Genomic DNA, 11,621 nt, shown 5'->3' on the forward strand with positions numbered 1-11,621 from the left:
TCCACTAGCATTTGTCTAGGTGAGGGAAGCTAGGATTTTTCATGCTTTTATAAATAATGTGCCTGTTTTGGTTCTGTTGGGTGCTCTTGATAATTTGATGTGCTTTTGATGGTGTGAAAATAATCGGTGTATTGTTTCTGGATGGATTTTTGCCTTTGCATGCGTGAGAGCAGGTGAGATCTGCTATGCTTGCCTAAGCGAGATGTTTCTCGCCCAAACGGGAAGCTCTCACCTAAGCGAGAATGACAGTAACTCACCCCCTTTAGTTTCGAGTGCTCGCCTGAGACATTGTAACATTGTAACACTTAGCTCGGGGGTGAGCAACTCGGGGGTGAGCAAAGAAATCCACCACAAGTGCAAGCATCCGCTGAATCTGACTAAATTATATGTATCCCGATGAGTCAAGTCTAAGTCTTAGTGTATTGTTTGAAAGGTCATAACATGTTTGGATGAGATATACTAGTTGGAATGTGAAATAGCATGTAATTGTATGATAAACTGTTTTATACTATAGCTTATCCTTTTGCTTGTTTGATTGCTTGTGTGTGGTTCTTCTCCTTTTACGATGATTATCAATTTATTGATGCGAGCAGATGCGAGGAACACCGGGGGTCAACAGGGAGGTGATGGTTCCGCTGCGTAGCCCATCTGGGCTGGATGCTACTGTTTGGGCTTTCTCATAGGGCTATGGCCCATGTACTATTTTGTCCTTTAGTACTTTAATAACTACTGTCAAGTTCTTGTATTATACTTTGCATCTAGCATCGTGGTGTGCCTTGGTTTCTTCTAGTTTTTTTTTTTGATATTGTAAGGAGTAATGGTTATACTTTCGGATTTGTTTCTTAACTCTATCGGTGTGACATTTCATTTAAATTAAGAATATTATTTAAATGGGGTGTTAAAATAGTAATTTTAGTAATTGTTATTATTTTATATTTCAATATTAGATCATGTTTAACTTTTTTTTACCTTGTGCTTAGCATGACTTTCAGAATAGATTTATTTATTTATCTAAACATTATTTAAAACAAACGTTTAAACCTATAATCATATTTTTTTTACTATTAATATACATTTTATCAAATCTATAGTAAATTTATTTTATTTTTTTGCGACAAATTTTACATTTTTAATTTGGAACTTACTATTTTAACAATTTTTATTATATATGTTAGCATTGAAGAAAAAAAAAATATAAATACACTAAATTTATAAATGACTGTGAACTTTATTTTATTATATTTAAAGCTAAAATTACATTACAAATATAGGTAAACTAAAATTTCACCCATTAATTTCAATTTATTATACTGATTTTTTAAGTGAAAACTAAAAGTCATAAACGGAATATCAGTTTCATTCACTCTTTTGCTAAAAACAATGATTGATTAGAATTTATAATAATACCGTCTAATTTAAAATGTCTTGAGAATAAAACAAATACCAAACAACATTCATTTCTTTCGTTATCTATTATTAACAATGATCACCATTTTTATTAAATATTAAATTATTCCTTTACATAATAATAATAATTATTATTATTATTATTATTATTATTATTAATAGTTAAAGTATTATTTATATTATAATTATATATTATATATTGAGATTTTTATTTATAATATATTATATATGCATGTAAATGTATTTACAAATTTTAATATCAACTCCATGTTATTTTTATTTAGTTTGAGATCATATTTTAGAATTAGCATACATTTTACTTTAATTTCATTTTAATATACACATCACTAATAAATTATTATAACAATTTTATAATTTAACACAAATGAATTCAAATGCAAATTTGTGTTGTTTTTATTTTGTATGAGATCATTCATATCTCAAAATACGAATACATTCTACTTCTATTTTGTACATGCATTTTACTTATATTTTTTGTGTGATCATATTTCAATTATTTGTATTTTTTTTTATAATCATAGTATAATTTTTAATTAAAATGTCTAATTCAGAATTTCAATCATAAAATTATACATCATTAATAAATTATAATGCCAATTTTATAATTTAGCACAAATAAATTTATATCCAAATGTTATTTTATCATTTAAAAATAATAATAATATATTTGATTCCGAATGTCAATATCTTTCCTATATCTATATCTATCTACATTTGCATGAATGTATTTATATTTACAAATTTTAACATCAATTTCGTGTTGCTTTTATCTTCAATGAGATCATTCATATCTAATAATGTTACTTACATAATTTTTACGATATCATATTATTATTTGAATTAATATTAATATTAGTAATATTAATATTAAAAGTAATATTGGTATTATTGGTTTTATTATTGATATTAGTAATAATATTATTAATATTAGCATTAACATTAACATTATTAACATTAACATTATTAACATTATTATTATTATTATTATTATTATTATTATTATTATTATTATTATTATTATTATTATTATTATTATTATTATTATTACTTAACAAATCATTTCTATATCATAATATAGGAACATTATCAACAAAAGACATATTAAAATATTTCATTTAATATAATATTTAACTAAAACATTTTATTTTATAATATATTTAAATCATATTTCATAATAAGCCTACATTTTATTTTTATTTTATACATACATTTATTTCTATTTTCTACGATGTTATCTTTAAATTACCTGCAAAGTTTTTTACAAGATCTTGTTATTTGAATTAATATTATCATTAATATTATTAATATTAGTATTAGGGATGTCAACGGGGCGGGTAGGGTACGGGTAGTAGCTCTTCCGTACCCTACCCGCTTGATAAATATTCGCCTCGTACCCGTACCCATATCCGTCGGGTATCCGTGATGCGGCGCCTATTTTTTTTATATCCGCGAGTATCTACGGGTACCCGCGGGTATTTACAAAAATATTTAAAAAAAATAAATATTTAACCATAATTAGTGTTTGGATCAACAAGTCTCCTTTCTCCGATTGATTATTGAAAAACAAACAAATAAAAAATCACTAACAATTTATATTGTAGTTTATTTTTGAATGAAATATTAAATAAATTACTAACTTCATCAATGTCCATCTCTTGCAACATTGTCTAAAGTTTCATGTTGTCCAATTTTAATCTAGAAGAGCATGAAAACATAAGAAGTTCATTAAAAATTTCTGACAATCACTTAATTAAAATATCTAAGTACAAGTATTAATTTCATTTCCTTCCATGTTGGTCCATAACCAGTATTGGAGACTAGAGATGGCAAATAAACCCGTCCCCGTGGGTATTGCCCGAACCCGTCCCCGTTTTGACGGGGAATCCCCGCATTGACTGGATATGGATATGGGTATGGGTATGGGGAATCCCCAAATTTTTCAATTGGGTGTGGGGATGGGTATGGGGATGTACATATCCCCGCCATAATACACATCCCTGTTTAAATTATTAAAATATTCTCAATTAATTAAGTAACCATATATATATATATATATATATATATATATATATATATATTATTTTTTATTTCTTCTAATTATTTGGTTTGTCATGAAACTCATTCGCATCTCAATTATATTTTTCATCTTATCATAACCTTTATGTAACTATGTTAAAATAATGTATATTAATTAAAAAAAAAGTATGTCTCACATTTGAATCTTTTTATTATTTTTTAATATTTTTATTTATTGTATATTTTCCTTTCACATGAGAATGTTTAACACTCTCTCAATTTAAGTATTTAATAAAACAAACATTTCGTTTACTAGGTAATATAAAAAAAATCCTTTATTTATTATTATTATTATTATTATTATTATTATTATTATTATTATTATTATTAGTTTTTGTTTCATTTGAATAACTCTTTTGTTTCACTAAAACAACTTTTGTTATTTCTCAACCACCGAGTATATATGTTGATATTTGAAAAGTTTTCTTAGATCTCTAAGATATTTTTCAACTTATCATACCCTTAATTATACATTTGTTTTCTTTTATGCGATTTCTTTCAATAGTCTCTCAAATTGTTTGTAAACATTTGTTAATTTTTTAATATTTTTATTTCTTGTTTATTTTCATTATGTAGAATACTATTTCAATATATTTTATCTATATTATTTTTTATTTTATAACTCATTATCAATCATACTGTAATTTTTTCACTATAATGGTATAAATAACTTTTATTTACTACAATATAAAAATTTAATGTAATTGTCATGAATATTTTTTATCACCATCTAACATAATTGAAGTTCAAAAGATACAACATCTATGTTAAAATTTTATTATTATGATTATTATTTGTTCTTTGTATCATTTTGATCAAGTAATGTATTATAACTTTGATTAGTGTATAAAATAGAGATTCATTAGAATTTAAAAGATTGAAGTAAACAAACATTTAAAATATATTTTAATTTGAATATTTGTTTTACTTTTATATTTTTAAAAAAATATTTTTAAATTTTATCAACTAGGTTTCATTAATGTTTGCAAATTTAATAAATGTGGTTGTTCTTATGAAATTTTATTTGGTATTATAATCTAAAATGTAAACAATTTATAATTTATTTTAAACTTTTATTATGATTATTATTTGTTCTTTGTATCATTTTGATCAAATGATATATTATAACTTTTATTAGTATATAAAAAAGAGATTCATTATAATTTAAAAGATTGAAGTATACAAACATTTAAAATATATTTTAATTTGAATATTTGTTTTCCTTTTATATTTTTTTAAAAAATAATTCTAAATTTTATCAACTAGGTTTCATTAATGTTTGTAAATTTAATAAATGTGTTGGTTCTCATGAAATTTTATTTGGTATTATAATCTAAAATGTAAACAATTATAATTTATTTTAAACTTTTATTATGATTATTATTTGTTCTTTGTATCATTTTGATCAAATGATGTATTATAACTTTTATTAGTGTATAAAAGAGATTTATTAGAATTTAAAAGATTGAAGTAAACAAACATTTACAATATTTTTTAATTTGAATATTTGTTTTTCTTTTATATTTTTAAAAAATATTTTTAAATTTTATAAACTATGTTTCATTAATATTTGCAAATTTAATAATTGTTTTGATTCTCATGAAATTTTATTTGGTATTATAATCTAAAATTTAAACAATTATAATTTATTTTAAAGTATTTGATATCGAAAGAAACAATCATCCTTCTAGTATTGAATATTTGATAATATTATGTTTCTTTTATTATTTTATAAATATTAATTAAAATTAATATTGAAGTAGTAAGAAAATGGGTATGGGTACGAGATTATACCCGTTAGCTGGTGGGGATGGGGATGGGACAAAACTTTGATACTCGTTGGGTTTGGGTATGGGGATGATGATGAATTTTTTTTACGGGGATGGGTATGGGATAGCGAAACCCGTACCCGCCCCGCCCCGCCCCGTTGCCATCCCTATTGGAGACACATCAATGCCTCCACAGTATCTAGAAGTAATCTACTCCGTTGTGGGGTAAGAATCCGATTACCATTATTGAATGAAGACTCATAATGTTTTTTATTAATATATATATATATATATATATATATATATATATATATATATAAGGGTATTTTTCTGAATTAAAATTTAGCGGGTAGAATACTATGATACTCGTACCCGCCCCGTTAACATGCGGGTATCAAAAATACCCGTACCCATGGGTAGCGGGTATCCATTTTTAATATCAGTTTCTTACCCGTTGCGGGTTTTATCCGCGGATACCCACGGATACGAATTTTTTTGACATCCCTAATTAGTACTAATAGAGTATCGATGATATTATTAGTAGTAGTAACAAATAATTCATGTCTTAAATTTACAAATAACAAATACACTGTAATATATTATATTTAATATAATATTCAACTAAAAATATAATTCAAATGTTTAATTATATAATTGAACGTCACTAATCAATTATTATTTCAATTTTATAATATAACACAAATAAATATTTATTTAAATGTACTTTTTTAATATTAACATTTATCATCAAAAATATGTAAGATCCTATATGTCAATATCTTTAATATTTATTTGAAGGTTTATATTTAAAATAAACTTCGTGTTATTTTTTTAATACAAGATCATATTTCACGACCTGCATACATTTTACTTTCATTTCATTTTAATATGCACATGACTAATAAACTATTATGTTAAGTTTATAATTTAACACAAAAAAATTCATATTCAAATTTGTGTTATTTTTATTTTATATTCATTCATATTTCACAATACACATACAATTTACTTTTATTATTTATATACATCATATTTTCTATGGGATAATATTTCAATTACTTGCATAAATTCAATAAATCATAGTATAATAATTAACTAAAATGTCTAATTCAAAATTTTAATCATACAACTATATTATCAATTTTATAATTTAGCACAAATAAATTCATATATAAATGTTAGTTTTTGGTCTTAAGATTTATTATTTTAAAAAGTAATAATATCTTTGATTCTCTATGCCCATATCTTTCCCTATATTTATATCCGTATATATTTGCATGTGTTTTTATTTTCAAATTTTAACATTAACTTCATGTTTTTTTTTATGAGATCATTCATATATCACAATATTCTAACATTTTACTTTTATTTTGTACATACATTTCATTTTTATTTGCTAGAGAAGCATATTTCAAGTACTTGTATATTTTCTATGGGATCATATTATTATTTGAATTAATATTAGTAGTGGTATCAGTAACATTATATCATATATGCAGTGGTTTGTATATGCAGTAATATCTTTTCATATGTAGTATATAATTTATCCTAACTAATATTATGCTTGTTTATGTTTGTAGCAAGATGAACAAGAGTTGCATGTATCAAAAAATTTTAAGGATCCAATAGCAACTTTAGTTGAATATACTGCAAGCATGAGTACAAATGATGCTTCTATTCCTTGGAATGCCAATGTTTTTGGCAGATAAAGCGAGTTGTCATTGTACATATATAAAAGTGATTTGATGGAGATCATATCAGGCACAGAGGACTTAAATGTGTCTATTCTGCAATTATGGATGATGTAAGTGAATCATTTTTAAATCACTTTTTAATCGCTTCCTTCTTAGATATTAAATGTGTGTCTTCATTGTTAAATTAGGTACTTGCATGGTTTGAGTGTGCAAGCGGGAAAGGATGACATATATGGGTTTATAGACCCTCATTTCATGACTCCAATGGGTAGCAGGAACCCTGAAACAAAAACATACATCCAAAATTCCATAATGCAGCGAAATAAAAAGATTTTCATTGCTCCATATATAGATAGGTAACTATATCCTTATTTTTCATTTCATAAGGTCTAAATTTTGTATTATTAAAATTTGAGGTATTTAAACTAATTTTCATTGTAGTTGTCATTGGTAATATGTATTGCTATTAATTTTTCCAACACTTTTGCAGAGATTCAATGATCCCAGTCCAATGGATTCAGGAGCAATAACTTATGTTCAAAAAGCGTGGGCGAAGTACTTTCTATCTGTAGTTAGTGAGAGTTAGGTTTATTGACACTTAGAGGCAATTTAGACTTATGTTGTCATATAAGTTATTTGTAACTTTGGTGGAACTATTTAGATTGGAACTCTGTCTGGATTGGAATTTTATCTTAATTGGAATTTTGTTTTTCGATTTGGTCTCTTTTTCTGAATTATAGGTTCGGATGAGGCATTAAACAATGGTCGTTGTTAAAAAAGAGTCCATAATTAACGACGGTTATGGTCATAACCATCGTTAAAATGAGTATAATCCACGATGGCTAGTGCCAAAATTGTCGTCGTTCAGTTTCTAGGCTTCTACTCCATGTCCAAGCCCATTTTGTTGTCGTTCATAGTCAACAACAGCTCTTCAAACCATCATGGTATTGTTTAATAATGACAACGGTCCTATAACCGTCATTGTTATTTATGGTTTTAACAACAGCTTAACAACGACGATTTTGGGACCGTCTTCATAAGCTTTGTTTAGCTGTCGTGGATAAGCATTGCTACAGTAGTGATAGTAATGGTATTATTGTTATTATTATTGATATTATTATTATTATTATTATTATTATTATTATTATTATAAATAACTAATATATTTCATTCATATTTTACAATATGTCTACATTTTACTTTACATACATTTTACTTTTATTTTCTATAATATCATATTTAATTACCTGCATAACTTTTACGGTATCATATTATTATTTAAATTAATATTATCATTAGTCTTATTAATATTAGTTTTAATAGTAGTATTGATATTATTATTATTAGTAACAAATAATTCATGTCATAAATTTACAAATACCAAAAAACAATGTAAAATATTTTATTTAATATAATATTCAACTAAAGAGTATAATTTGAAAATTTATTTATACAACTACCCGTCACTCATCAATTATTATATCAATTCCATAATCTGGCATAAAAAAATTCTCATTCAAATTTATTCTTTTAATCTTAATATTTATTAAAAAAAAAATCTCTTGATTGCTTATGTAATTACCTTCTAATACTTTTTTTATGGTTTATATTTGTCTGTGATTCTTTACAAATTTTAATATAAACTTCCTGTTATTTTCTTTTATTACGAGATCATATTTCACAATATGATACATTTTATTTTAATTTCATTTTAATATACACATCACTAATAAATTTTGTTATGTTAATTTTATAATTTAACACAAACAAATTTATATCCAACTTGTGTTGTTTTTATTTTGTACAAAATCATTCACAATATGCATACATTCTAATTTTATTTTGTACATACATTATATCTTATAAGGATCATATTTCAACTACTTGCATAATTTTAATGGGATCATAGTATAATTGTAAGGTCCACTTTATTTCCTACCTTTATTTTAAAGGCTGCCCCAAACTGTTGGGCATAAGGGCTGGCCCAAAGGGGAAAAGGAGACCCTAAGTCTACCCTCACCCTTCCATTCCACTTACTCTTCAGATTTCGCAGCCGTCAAACTCCCTCTTTCGCAACAGGAAGCTCTGCTAGGGTTTGATCCCAGCTCTCGGGCAAGACAACTCTAAACTCAGCTATGCTCCATGTAAGTTAATCTCGAGCTCGTGCTTCTCACTCTCTAGGCATCCTTTTCTTTTGTTGATCACAGTAGGGACTTTGTAGTAATCTCGTTCCTATTCTGCTCCCCTTCGTTTTCAGCCCCTTGGCCTACTCTTAGGACTGTGGTGCTCTCTGTGTGCGTGTCAGAACTTCCCGCTAGCTCGTTTCCAGGTAAGGGAAGCTAGGGTTTACGATTTACTTATGTTCTTCGCATGTTTTTCTGAGTTTAAGTTATATTCTTGAGGTGTGCTCATGATTTGATTGTTTGATATTGGTAAAAATGTGGTTTCGTTGTGGTTTCTGTGTTCTGCATGAGAGAACAGTGGCGAGCACTGGTTTTCTCGCCCAAGCGAGCTTGCCTCGCCTAGGCGAGATCAGCAGAGGCTCGCCCAGGACCTGCTGCTCGATCTGTCGCTTAGACGAGGAGTTTTATTTTTGAGCGAGGAGTGATCTCGCCTAGGCGAGAAGGGACTCGCCTGAGCGAGACCTCGCATAGTCCGCTGCTCCCCTGCTTGAGTTCTGGCCTAGGCGAGTCGGGGCTCACTTGAGTGAGAGGACCTCCCTCGCCTGAGCGGGACCTATTAGCCTGAGCGAGACTAGGGGGTAAGTTATGGTACTATTGTTGAATGGTGCATTGATGTTTGACTGCTCATCTGATCTAAATGCTTTATTATGAGGGATGAGGGATGATGCCATTATTGATATATGAGGTTGTGGCGGAAATGGTATGTTGTTTTATGTTGTATGAATTGGAAAGCATGAGTTGCATGACGGGATTGTTATACATGATGTTAGTATTATGGAAACTTCTGATTGGTTGGTGAAACATGTTCAATGCGTGAGTAGGGCGTAATTTCATGACTCTTGTAGTGAGAGCTCATGGTGGTGCCTCATTTGTCGGACGTAATCCCATGGACCCTCCTAATGAGAGTCCCTGGTGGTGCCTCACCTATTGGACTTAATTCCATGAACCTCGTGGTGAGAGTTCATGGTGGTACCTCAACGTAAGGACGTAATTCCACGCGAGTATCGTGGTGGTGCCTCTTGTAAGGGTATAATTCCGCGAAGACCTCGCGGTGACGCCTCACTGGTAGGACATAATTCCACTACCACGTGGTGGTGCCTCATTATGCGTATCCGGATAGTCAAGTCTTAGGAGTTTTAAATGATTTTTGGTAGTCCATGTGTGAATGCCTGCTGTTCATGTTTGACTCTGAGATTTGTATGTTGACTACTTTAATATAAGAGTTATGCACACTAGCTTACCCCTGTTTGCTTGTTTTGTTGTCTTGTATGTGGTTCTTCTCCTATTGCGATGATCATCGATTTTATTTATGTGAGCAGATGGGAGGGCTCCTGGCAGTGGTAATGGTGATGGAAATGCTACATCTTGATGGATTGGATGGGTATGAGGCCCACCATGGGGCCCATCGCTGAAGAATTTTCTTGCCATGTTTTCTTATCTGTACAAGACCTGGTACCTTTAGTTCACTAGTGTATTTTGTTTTAGGCCGTGTGGAGCCTCTTTTATGTTTTATGGACATGTTGGGGTATGGAGTACTTCATATTCCCAATCTTCGTACCCTCTGGATATTTTGTATGTGACGTTTTATTTAATGGGCTTTATCTATTTTTTTGGGATGTTACAATAATAATTAACTAAAATGTTTAACTCAAAATTTTGATCATATAACTATATATCACTAAACAACTATAATGCCAATTTTAGAATTTAGCATAAATAAAATCATATCCAAATATTATTTTTAATTCTTATATTTATGATTTAAAAAATAATAATATATTTGATTTTCTCTGTAAATATCTTTCGCTATATTTATATTTGTCTATAGTTGCATGTGCTTTAATTTATAAATCTTAACATCAACTTCGTGTCTTTTTTTTCTACGAGATCATTCGTATTTCACAATATTTATACATTTTACTTCTATTTTGTACATACATTTCATTCTTATTTTCTGGAGAAATATATTTCAATTACTTGCATATTTTCGATAAGATCATATTATTATTTGAATTAATATTAGTATTAGTATTAGTAATTTTTATGATTTATATATGCATGTGGTTCTATTTGCAATTTTTAATATCAACTCCATGTTTTTTTATTTAGTCCGAGATCATCTTTCACACGATATTCATACATTTTACTTTAATTTCATTTCAATATACACATCACTGATAACTTATTATGTTAAGTTATAATTTAACACAAAACAAATTCATATCCAAAATTGTGTTGTTTTTATTTTATACATGATCATCCATATTTCACAATATACATACATTTTACTTTTATTTTTTACATACATTTCACTTATATTTTTTACGCGATCTTATTTTAACTACTTGCATATTTTCTATGCAATGATAATACAATATTTAATTAAAATGTCAAACTCAAAATTTTTATAATATAACTATAGACCTAATCAATTATTATGTCAATTTTATAATTTTTGAAAAATAAATTCA

The sequence above is a fragment of the Vigna unguiculata genome, chromosome 2, assembly GCF_037176805.1.
Source record: "Vigna unguiculata cultivar grain cowpea cultivar isolate G323 ecotype 2 chromosome 2, ASM3717680v1, whole genome shotgun sequence".
In the NCBI taxonomy this organism is placed as follows: Eukaryota; Viridiplantae; Streptophyta; class Magnoliopsida; order Fabales; family Fabaceae; genus Vigna; species Vigna unguiculata.